This window comes from Arachis duranensis, chromosome 3 (assembly GCF_000817695.3).
Source record: "Arachis duranensis cultivar V14167 chromosome 3, aradu.V14167.gnm2.J7QH, whole genome shotgun sequence".
In the NCBI taxonomy this organism is placed as follows: domain Eukaryota; kingdom Viridiplantae; phylum Streptophyta; class Magnoliopsida; order Fabales; family Fabaceae; genus Arachis; species Arachis duranensis.
This window is the reverse complement of record NC_029774.3, coordinates 100,830,748-100,843,188: the sequence shown is the minus strand read 5'-3', so window position 1 is coordinate 100,843,188 and position 12,441 is coordinate 100,830,748. Positions and strand designations below refer to the sequence as shown.

General features: G+C 37.7%; 1 long non-coding RNA gene across 1 annotated transcript; it reads right to left on the bottom strand.

The window, feature by feature from the left end:
• Positions 1 to 1,520: 1,520 nt before the first annotated feature.
• On the bottom strand, positions 1,521 to 7,415 carry LOC107493617 (uncharacterized). Its single transcript, XR_008007421.1, has 2 exons — positions 6,508 to 7,415; positions 1,521 to 4,328 (listed from the first exon to the last, which is right to left on the bottom strand). It is a non-coding gene; the product is annotated as an uncharacterized LOC107493617 (long non-coding RNA).
• Positions 7,416 to 12,441: the final 5,026 nt, after the last annotated feature.

The window sequence follows — 12,441 nt, the reverse complement described above, 5'->3', positions numbered from 1 at the left end:
TTATATTAAAAAATACTATAACGACAGAATTTTATTATTATCCTAAAAATAATAATAAATTATTAAACAATCCTATTTATTATTAAAAAATAACTTTTTAATTGTTATCATTATCATAAACAGTATTGTAAAAAGTTAACAATATACTAATCCTAATAATAATAATAAAATTAACAATAAATTTATTAACTAAAACATAAATAAAGAACATAAAAATCAATATATTCATTCACTATAAAAAAAAACTTACCATTTGAGGATGATCTAGATATTCAATAATATGTTTTTCAGGTAAAGTAAAATTACAAGACATTTTTACTTCTTCACCAAATAAAAACCTAAGTCTTCACTGGTTCTTCCTCCCACCACTTACCCGCCTTCACCCTCAACTCCAACCCTTTCACTCTTTAAGCTATACCACTCGCAGCAAGTGAAAATTTCAAACAAGCATAAGTGAAACGGTGTGGTCTGCGTTTTGTTTATAAACACCAGCTCCACCACTCTCCATACACGTGTCATGCATGCAGGTGGGGAGACTGCCAATCGCAGCTTGCAATTTGCCTCTGCAGCCTGCCAAACGCAGGTTGCGTTTTGGAGCTTCGAGGATGGTCAAAGCTGGGAGTCATGTCGGCATGTAGGTGGCAGGGACACGTTTCGAGATTTCGTTCTCCTCTCCTGCCATATGCAATCTGCATTTTGCAACTATTTCACTATTTCGTCTCAGGCAAAACGTAACCTGCGTTTTGCAGGTTAGTGACTTCACAGGTCCACATTTGTGGATTACACAACATGCTCCAACATACTAGCACATTGATATGAAAAAATTTATGCCAATTCAAAATTTAAATAAAATAGAATTTCTTCCGTTGTAAGTATAGTCCGAACTAGCAATGGATCCTCTCAATCAAATCTTAATTCAAAAGATGTCATAATCCAAAATAAATATAGAGCGGGAGTTTTAAATTTAGAGTCGTTCTCCATAAGAATTGCAATTAAGTATCCAATTATTGGCTATGAGAGAATAGGAATTAAGGTAGCAATTGGTAAGAAATTAAAGTACAAGAAATTGAACAAGCATGCGAGAAATTAAATTCAAAGCAATAAATCAAAAATAGAATTGAAATGGCAAAAAAGGCTCTTGGTAAGGGTTGGGGACTGAGGATTCCTATCATAATCATAGACTATAAACATGATAATTGTTAAGAATTAATTCCAATTAGTCTATCCTAACATCGAGGATAAATCAAAATGGCATAATTAATCTCAATCCACAAGTCTTAATCAACTCACTAATTAACTTAGTGAAAGACTAGCGTTAGTGGAAACAAACTAACTAACAATCCATAACTCACAATATTAAATGGACATCCATGACTCAAGTTCACCTAATTATCCAATTCCTAACCAAGAGTGTGAAAAATTAGACAAAAATTATAAGACATTTTATCAAACACCTAGCATGCATAAAAGGAAAAATATCATAAATTGCAATAAAATGAAAATAACAACTCAAACAAGCATTAAAGAACATAAAACATCAAAATTACATTAAATGAAATTAAAAGTAACAAGAGTGTTCACAAAACTAAAGTGGCATGAAAGTGAAATTAACAAAGAAAACTAAGAGATTAAAGGCAATAGAATATGAAAATGTAAATGAAATTACAATAAAACAAGAATTAAAGAGAGAAATTAAAGAGAGAATAAAGGTAAAAACCCTAATTCTAGAGAGAAGGGGGAGCTTCTCTCTCTAGAAAAACTAAACTAAAACATGTAAAAACCTAAATCTAAGTGATCCCCCCTTCATCCCTCTTCAATTTGGCTTGAAATAGCTTCAGAAATAAGTTGGATTGGGTTTTGGGGGCCTAGAATTCGCCCCCAACAATTTGCAATTAATGAGCTCACATGCCAAGAGTTGTGCGTACGCACAGGTGTGTGCGTACGCACACTTGCTAAATCCTGACTTGCGCGTATGCATAAATTGTGTGTACGCACACTTAAACTTATGTTCACTATAGCAAATTATACATCATTTTGAAGCCCCAAACGTTAGCTTTCCAATGCCGCTGAAACCGCCTCATTTAGACCTCTGTAACTCAAGTTATGACCAATTTAGTACAGAGAGGTTAGGACTGGCAGCTTTACAAATCCTTCATTTCTTGAATTCTCCCATTTTGCATGCTTTCCTTCCACTTCTTCAATCCATACTTGTCTTGTAAGCCTGAAATTACTAAACAAACACATCAAAGCATCAAATGAAATTAAAGAGAATAAAATTGAGCAATTATAAAGCTTAAAAAGCATGTTTTTACTTCCAAGCACAATTTAAGGAGAAATTATGAAATTATGCTATTTCAATGAATAAATGCAAGAAAAGTCAATGAAATCCACCTAATTAAAGCAAATAAATATCGTAAAATGTAGATTCATCACATCCCCACACTTAAACAATAGCATGTCCTCATGCTATACCAAAGGAAGACAAGAAGGGGAATCAACAATTATTCAATATAACTAACTATATACAATCTACGTATATGTATGTAACTATACTATCTAACTATATATATATATATTTAATTAGTCTAATTAAATCAATTTCTAAGAAAGCATCTATACACAATCAAGGGCTAAAGCAATTATAACCAAATCCTATTCACAATTGAATTGAGTCATATAAAAAAATTTAACCAAACTTGCAAGATAAGCAATGATCATAGGTGGAAATATGCAATTGAGTGATTGAACCCTCACTGGATATGTGTATGCACTCTAGTCACTCAAGTGTTTAGAGTCAATCCACTCAATTCTTCTCCAATCATGCTTTTTAAGGTTTGTTCTTCATCTAACCAATCAACAAGTATTTAATGTACATATGCAAAAATCATAAAGTCTTTTTAAAGTTGTAATGGGGCTAAGGATAAAGGTAAGGATGTATATATAGCTAGGTGGGTTTACATTTGAATCTTTGATTAACCTAAGTTCTCACCTAACACATACACAATCTATACAACCTTAATATCAAGCTTAGCTACCCATAATCTCACTTTTACATCCATACACACACTCATGCATTAAATTCAATTAAATCACATATGCATTGATTATTATTGAATTTCTCATTGGGGTAATTTTGTCCCCTTTTCATTATTTCTCTTTTTTTTTTTTCAAGAACATAATATATATACCAACTCATCAATGCATATGGTTTCTATAATATTACATGAGCATGTACCCAAATTTTCAACATTTTTCAATAAGCATAAAACACATTTTCATCACCCAAAGTTCCCACATTTTTTCCACACTTAAACATTACACACTTTCACTAACTTAAGCTATTCAAAGATTCAAAATAGGGACATTCATTGTTTTTTTTCGCTTATAGTTAGTGGTGTGCTCAATCAATAACAAAAAGGGATTAAAAAGGCTCAAAGTGGCAAACACGGGTAAATGCAATGGTAGGCTATTTGGGATAAGTGAGCTATAAAAAAATAATGGCCTCAATCACATAAATGCATAAAAATACATTAAACAATGAATATACAGACTTAAACAAACCAAAGATTGCAATCGTAGAGAAGAGCAACACACAATAATGAAATAAGTGGTCCAATGATGTAACCACACAATAAGGCTCAAAAACTCACAAGTTGTATGTTCTTTAACTCAAAAATCATATTCCACAATATATAAATCATGCAAGTTTCAAAGAATTTCAACTCACTTCAATTCGAATTTTCAATACCCTATATACAAAAGATAAGCTTCTTGGAAATTTCATTAATTGACTAACACTTATTCTATATATGTATATAGTGTGATTAGATGAAAAAGGTCAAAAATCCTAAGTTTAATTCCCAATTTCAATCAAAACCAAGATAGCAAGTATATAGGAAACCAAACTAGGTGCAATCATCACATCATCCAAATCACAATCATAACTAAAACTAAAAAGCATATGTAAAAGCCAAAATTAAAAGATGTAAAAATATGCATCACTACAATATAATACTAGGTTATGTATAAACAAAATTAAAAAGTGCAATAAACTAAGAAAGTGCAATAAACTAAGTAAAAGGTTCCTCAAAAGGATAAAATATATACAAAGTACCAAAAAAACATAAAAAGAAACTACACTAAAAGTGTTCGGAAATGAAGATTGTCACCCAAAATGCTTGTTGAAGATGGACAACCTCCCCACATTTAAGATATAGCACCGTCCTCGGTGCTCATGATCATGCGGAGTGGAAGGAGTCATCACTGTGTCACCTCCACCTTCAGCTGGTGGGTTAGGCGATAGAGTGGCTGCAAGAGTGATGGTAGTGCTGAAAAAGAAAGAGCTAAGTCACAAAACAGCATATGAAGTGAACAGATAATAAAAATTTGAATGGAAGCATACATGAGAATCAAATTAAATCAAACACAAATAACTTCCAATCAAATTCAGGACATGAGGAAAGCTAACTTGCTTGTTTAACAAAGAATAAAAGAAGGAAGGAGCATTGTTACTATGCACAAAGAAAAAGAAAACAGTTAAAAGTTAAAAGTTAATGTTAGTTGAAAAATAAAAAGAAAGTTACAAGTTAAAAGTTATGTTAGTAAAAAGGAAAATGGTTAATTGAAAGAAAAAAGAAAATTTTAAAGTTAGGTGAAGGAAAAGAAAAAGTTAATTGAAAAAGAAAACAAAAGTTAAACGTTATGTAAAAAGAAGGGAAAAGTTAGTAAAAGAAATGGAAGGAAAATCAAAATTTAGGTGCATAGTCACAAGTTCCTTGATTCCAAAAAGTTTCAAAACTGTCAAAACAAGCAAGTTTCTATTCACTTTTCAAAATTTCAAGATGCCAAAACAAGTGATGTACATGTATGTGTAGAGACATAATCAAGTAAATATCAATCACAAGTAAATTGGCATAAGTTTAAGCAACTTGGTGTTGGTAAGTTAAAAACATTTGAGAGATTCAAACACCAAATTCATATGAGGTATGAAAATCACATGGTTGAAATGAAAAATTGACAAGTTCATTTACTATGTGACTCAAGGCAACTTAGACATGGAGAAAATTGAATCAAATTCAGCCACATAGGTAAAAAGAAATCCAACCTTCTGAGAGCATGCAAAAGAGACTTGAATTTAAATGAAAACCAAGTTTATGGTCAAATCGAAACTCAATCAAGGTTGTTCAATCCTTAAAAATAACATACAAGATAAAACAAGCAAAGAGATTAAAGAATTGACCAAGACTTGTAAGGAGACTCTTGAGGAAATTTCCAAAACCCTTAAGCAAACAAGATTCTTTTTGACACAGAATTCCGTCAATTAGAATCTTGTTGCACCAAGTAAAAACAATATCATTTAATGAAATAGGTTTAGGAAAATCCGCCAACATTTCAGCAGTAAATTGACCTATATCCCAATTTCAATCAATCAATCCGAATTCCATATGAATGCATTACAATTAAACACAAAAACCAGATATGGATTCACATAAATTGAGCAACTAAGCTAACAAACAGAAACAAAACATCACTAAGCAATTCAAACCAAGCCAACCAGCAACAAGCAGCATTGTTTCTTTGAATTTAACAACCAACCACAAGTATTCAACATGAATTCAGACAATTAAGCATCCTAAATCAAGTGAATAAGTTCAGAAATCACTACTGCACAAACACTTCCAGAAATTTAGCAACTGTTACAAGAATGCAGCAAAATAGTGAATGCAAAAACCTCAGCATCCATCAACCAAAACAGAGAAGCAATCAACCGGATAATCACTCAATTGAGTAAACAACAGTTGGGAACCACCGGCCGAAGCACCAACTCAATTAATCAATATCAATGATGAATATTGAAAACAGATTAAGATAAATTCCGGCAGCAATTCAGCAGTACATAGCACTTTTCCCCAGTGTTGCTCAACCAAATCAACCCAAGTTCCAAATGAATGCGATAACAATTAAACTCACATGAATTCATATGAAATAAACAAATAAGCCAACCTACAGCAACAAACAGCAATGAACAATTAAGCAACCAGCAGCCATGAGCAAATAATGGCCTAAGTTACAGCACCAAGTCAACAATAATGCACAAAAAGAATTGATTCAGTTAGCATTCCTTCATTGAATTCAATAATCAAGTACAAGTAGGTAGTATGGATTCAAACAATTAAGCGTCACTGAATCAAACAATGAAGTTCAAATTGAAACTGGAACTCAGCATCACTCAGCAAGGATATAGCAGCAATAACAATTATGCAGCAGCCTCAAATAAATCAAATAAGCATAGGGGCATATCATCAGCGATAAATAAAGAGAAAATCAATGAAACATCAACATTTCCAAACAACATTATTGATCAAGACAACCCTAAATCCACTATCCAGCTCAGATTCTCTAACACCCTAGTCAACTAAGCATGCATTTCTAACTAACTTAAGCTAAACAAAATTAACTAGCAGTAAACTAATGACTGAAACAGCTCAATTACAGAAAAACGTGAACCTGGGAAGCAGAATTGGAACAGAGGAAGGGAAGGGGAAGAAGAAGGTTGATGATGGTGAGTGAACGGCCGGAGCAACTCAGCTGGCCTGGTGGTGAGATGGTGGTGGAGCTGCTCCAATGGCAGCAGCGGAGGAGGGGCGCAGCAAAGAAACAGGGGATATGTCGCAGCAGCTGGAACTCGCTTGAGACGAAGAAACAAGAGCTTGCACTTGCTCTATTCTTCAACCCAGAAAGAACGAGAGCGACAGGGGCCATGTCGGAAGAAGGTTCGCGAAGAAGAAGACCCTGTAGTCTCTGGACCTGATGGCGACGGAAAGGATACAGGGGAGCTGGGTGCGGTGGTTTTGGGGAACGAAGAGAGGAGGTGAGGGTTGCGGTGGCTCATCGATGGTGGAGGCTACGGTGGTTTTATGACGGTGGGTGGAGTTAGGGTTCGGACAGGGAGTGGTGGTGACGGGCGGGAACGCCGGTAAGGACGCGGCAACGAAGGTTGGGTGTCACGACTGTTTGGTGGCAGACGAGAGGAGACCCAGGAATGGAGAAGGTGGCCGCTGCTGCTCTGGGCTTTGGCGGAGAGGAGGAGCTGGCGCTGTGGTTTTCTGGCTCAGCGGAGGTGAGAAGAGGGGAAGAAGAGAAAGGGGCGCGGCGAAGGTGGATTATCGCCGGCGGTGATGGTTGGCGGAGGCTGTGGTTCTGCAACGCGGAGAGAGGAGAAGAGGGTTGGGCAAGGGAAAGAAGATGAAGAGAAAAGGGAGGTCGCTGACTGGAGGCTGAAACAGGGATGGATGATGATGATGGTGAAGAAGATGGAAGTTGAAACGGAGAAGCTGATGGCTGTTGGGTGGCTCAGAGAAGAAGAAAAGAAAGGAGAAGGGAAGAGCAGGGGGATGCAGAAGCACATAGCTTGCGGGTGCCCCATCTAGGGCTGGAAGTGAGTCAAGCTAGCTTAGAACTCGACTCATTAATAGTTCGATAAGCTGAACTCGTGAGCGGAGTTTGAGCTTAGAATTGAGCTCGTAAAATAAATGAGTCGAAGTTAAACTTGGATAAATTCAGCTCATTAGCTCTAGCTTAATTATAACATATAAAATAGTAATTATTTTTGTTCGGATACTGATGCCGAACTTCCCGTCAGTGCCGAGTTTTACGTCGATCTTCTAATGGTTGATACGAGTCCGACGATCTGGCAGGTCGAATTGTATCCTGAAGAATCTAGATCCGAGCGTGGTACTTGCAAAAAAAGTCTCTGACGCCCAAGTCAGTAAAGTAAAAGATCATATAGAGGTGAATAATAATGAGCGAGGTTGTGTTGTGAACATATTAGGTCTCTTTTTTCCCGTCCCCTTGTTTAGTTCCTCGACTTTGGCTTTATAGCGTAATTTGTTTAGTGGTCCATTGGTCGCCGAGATTCTTGTTTGTTGTGGCCCGAGATTGAGTGGGAAGTTTGAATCTGAGATCTGCGGGACATGATTTGTTGAATTTGAGACGTTGAGCCGAGGTATAGTTCGGTCTTATCCGATTTATGGAGGTGCAGTACACAGCCCCCAAACTTGACTTGATGCGGAAGTTGAGCTTATTATTGTGCTTTTATACCTCGGCGTAGTAAGATATCTTAGAGCCCCCAAACTCAATGCGCGTGCCAAGCTTGGGTTTATGTTTTTTGTGGGAATTTGAAAGTGAAAAATTGGTTTAGATTTTTTTTGTGACACCTTGTAAACTGGGCTGTAATAAATTGTTTGTCTTTACCGTGTTGAAATTGAACCGTTTTGCATGTGGGCACGTGAATGTTGTTTCCACTTCCCACTAAGATAGTGGGCTTGTAATTAAACCTATATCCTTAACAAAATGTAATTTCAGTTCGTAAAAAAGTGTGGCTAGTTCCCAAGAGTCATGTCTTCCAGAGGTTAGTTTGCTTGTCTCTTGGCTTCATCTGTTCTATTTCATTTCTTCCCTTCTTACTGTTTCCCAAAGAAAAATGGCTAGACAAAAAGAGAAAGAAAAAATTAAGGTAGTTGAAGTGAATAAGGATAACCCTTACCATTGGGTTCACGAAGATGTAAAGACTCGTGCTTCTTCGTTTTGTGATTATGTGTATGTTCGTTCTCTGGGTATTGAGGGGTTTGTTAGGGTTGGTTCGAATGTTCGAGTTGAGCTGCTTCCTTGTTCTAGCGAGGAACGGGTTTGTGAGAGACGAAGGACTGGAGCTATTTCTATATGTATGATCCCTGCTTGACTGAGTTGTGTGTACGTTTACCTTTTTCAGATTTTGAGTGTAAGATTTTGACCCAATTAAACTGTGTTCCGTCGCAGTTACACCCAAATTCGTGGGCCTTCGTGAGAGCTTTCAAAGTATTGATGAATTTCCTTGCTTTTCCCCCTTCGTTAAATATCTTCTTTTCTTTGTTCCAATCTAAAGGTGTCCGTAAAGGGTTGTGGGTCTGTTTGAGTAGTTATCCTGGTCGCTCCTTATTTTTGTTATATAAGTCTTCTTTTAAAAATTTCAAGCCAATGTTTGTCAAAGTTCGGTCGGTGGAGTCTGTGTACCCGTTTTACCTGGATGATGAAATGATAGAGAAATTTTCTTTGTTTTGGTGTTCGGAGCCCTTACAAATTCTAAAGGCCGACGAGAGGAGTGAGGAGGAGGATTGCTTATTAGAGTATCTTATTGAAAATTTTGCTAAGGGAGATTGTTTGTGTATTCCCGATTTGTTAAAATTTGATGTTGAAAGTGACGTGACTGGACTGGAATTGTATATAGGTAAATGAAACTTTTTGCGTATGTTCTTTTTGGTTTTGTAGTTGTTGATTTTGGGTTTCTCTGTTTTTGATGTTTTGTAGGTAGTAAGTTGCCGAATCTGAACTCGACTAAGTTCCAAGCTTATTTGAAGAAGAAGGGTGAAAAAGGCGAAAGCGTTTCTGGTTTGGTAAAAGACACGGAGGGTGATGCTGCTTTTTCTGCTGCCCCAATCCCCCTTCTTCAAAGAGGAGGAAGACTGAATCTGATAGATCTTTAGAGGTTATTTCTGAGGGTGACCAGAATCCAGCTGTGAAATCTGTTTTCGAGCGACAGCGTCGTTTGCACGATTTTCTGCCTGGTGCTAATTCTCATTCCCTCTGGAGTGACCAATTTCCCCTTGCTGAACTTGCAGATCGTGTCTCCCAGTATCCTGGAAACATGGTCCTGACTCGTCGGGTAGGGCTTGAAGGGATGGGCAAGTTTATTCAGGTATTCTGTTTTCCTGCATTCTTTTTGTCCTTTGTTTTACTTTGCATAGTTGTATTGAGTTCTGCGATTTCACAGATTGTTGCTTCTCGGTTGCTATGTATTGGTCGCACAACTGAGCTTTTAAGCTCCGAGCAGCGTGATGCGGCCGAGAAAGCTGCCTCTCTTGAGCAGTTATTAAAGGAAAAGGAAAAAGTTATTGTTAATGTGATTGGCAAGATGAAGGAGAGGGAGGATGAAGTAGTGGCTTTGAATGAGCGGGTCAAATTGCTGAAGAAAGAGAAAGAAGATGAGGTGGGTCGTCTTCAGGAGCAAATTAGAGTGCTCCAGGCAGATTTCAAAGAGAATAATAAGGTTAAGGGCGAAATGACTGCTCGCCTGAATGAGCTTGAAGATGAAAAGATGGACATGTTCATTGCTGGGTTTGACCATGCTGTTAGCCAAGTATCATTGTTCTCTCCGACTTTTGATGTCGGGAAGCTCAATGTGGCAAAAATCGTTGTAGACGGTCGTCTGGCCGATGATGAAGGCGTTGAAGATTAGGCTGAAAGTGTCCCTCCCCCTTGATGTAATATTTTTATGTTATTTTGTAATTCTCCGTTTTTGATTGGAGTATTTTGAACTTGAATTGTCGACTTGTTGTTTGTCGGCTTTTGACTTTGTGGATATTTGTACTAGCTCTTCGTATGCTAGTCGTTTCGTTAATAGATGTTCGTATGCTTGACTATTGTTTCCGACTTCGTAGGATCGGTTTGTTATGAGTTTTGTTGGGCTTGTTTATTTGATATACGTTCCATACTTTTTAAGAATGCATAGATATGATGAAAATGAATTTCTATTGATCTGAATTGACATATGAGATGGTCGGCCTCGTTAAAACCTGTCCGAGTAAAACCCTCCTTAGGGAAAAACCTCGTGATCAAGAAAAAGAGTACTTAACCAGCTCATTTTCGTGTTGAAATATTCAACTGTAGTACATTTTTAGTGATGAAATGTTCCAAGTGTTTGGGAGCGACACTCCTTCTAACGTTTCCAGGCAGTACGCTCCTTTTCCGACCACTTTAGAAATTCTGAAAGGACCTTCTCAGTTTGCAGCTAGCTTCCCCTGTCCTAGTGGTTTTCAGACTTCTTCCATCTGTCTCAGGACTAGGTCTCCTTCTTGCAATTTTCTCGGTCTTACCCTTTTGTTATATTGTTTCCTCATGATTGCTTGCATTGCCTGTTGCCTTAGTTCGGCTCGACTTCGTTCTTCATCAATGAGGTCGAGCTCGACCATTCTATTGGCTGAGTTGCTGCTTTCGTTGAAATACTCGGTTCTACTGGATCCTTGGCTTATTTCGATTGGTATCATGCATTCTGCGCCGTATACTAGTCGGAATGGGCTTTCATTTGTTGTCGTTTATGGTGTTTTATTATAGCTCCATAGCACTTCTGGTATGAGTTCGGCCCATCATTCTTTGGCATCTGTTAACTTCTTTTTTAGTGCCTATAAGATGACTTTGTTAGCTGCCTCTGCAAGCCCGTTTGTTTGTGGGTGCTCGACAAAGGAGAAATAATGTTTGATATGCAAGTCTTCGAGGTATGATGCGATTTTTTTATCCGTGAATTGTCTGCCATTATCGGATACGATCTCCCTAGGTAAACCGAATCTGCATATGATTGACTTCCAAATAAAATTTTGTACCTTTTCGGCTGTGATCCTTGCCAGAGGTTGTGCTTCGACCCATTTTGTGAAGTAATTAATAGCTACCAGTAGAAATTTTACCTGTCCTGTAGAGATCGGGAATGGTCCCAGTATGTCCATTTCCCATTTGTGGAAAGGCCAGCTGATAGTCGATGTGTGCAGGAGTTCGGCTGGGTTGTGGATGAGTGGCGCACACTTCCGACATGCGTCGCAGCTTTGTACTTTCTTTCTGCAGTCTGTTTAGATCGTTGGCCAATAGTAACCAGCTCGGAGTATCCTCTTAGCTAGGCTTCTGCTTCCAATATGGTTTCCACAGATTCCGTCATGTAATTCGTTCATGGCGGTTTCAGCTTCTATTGGTCCGAGACACTTCAAAAGGGGTTTAGAAATTCCTCTTTTGTATAGTTCGGTTCCCAGTAGGGTGTATTGGTTCGCCTTATATCTTAGTGTCTTGGGTGTCTCACCTTCAGGTATCTCTCCGTCCTTTAGGTAGGCGATGAATAGTTCTCGCCAATCTTCTTGTCCCTGTGAGATACTGAAAACAGTTTTTGTATCTAAACTTGTTTCTGTTAGTGTAAGGTGGTGGAGCTTATCTGTTTGCTCGGTCATCCTATGTGTTGCTAATTTGGATAAAATGTCAGCTCTTTGGTTTTGATCTCTAGGTATATGTAGTATTTCAAAATTTTGAAAGGAGTCCACTAGGGTTTTGACCAAGTTCAAATATTTTTCTAATAGTGTGTCGCGTACCTGAAATTGGCCGTTTACCTGTTATACTACAAGTAATGAGTCGCAATGCACGGTTAAGTTGGAGATCCCTACTTCTTTGGCCAATCGCATGCCTGCTAGTAATGCCTCATATTCGGCTTGGTTGTTTTTTGCTTGGAAGAGGAATTTGATTGACTGCTCGGCCTGAACTCCTTCATCGTCTTTTAGGAGGATTCCTGCTCGGCACCCGTTTTCCTTTGATGCTCCATCCACGTATAATTCCCATACTTTGGGGTGTTCTACTTTGTCTGTGAATTCTGTC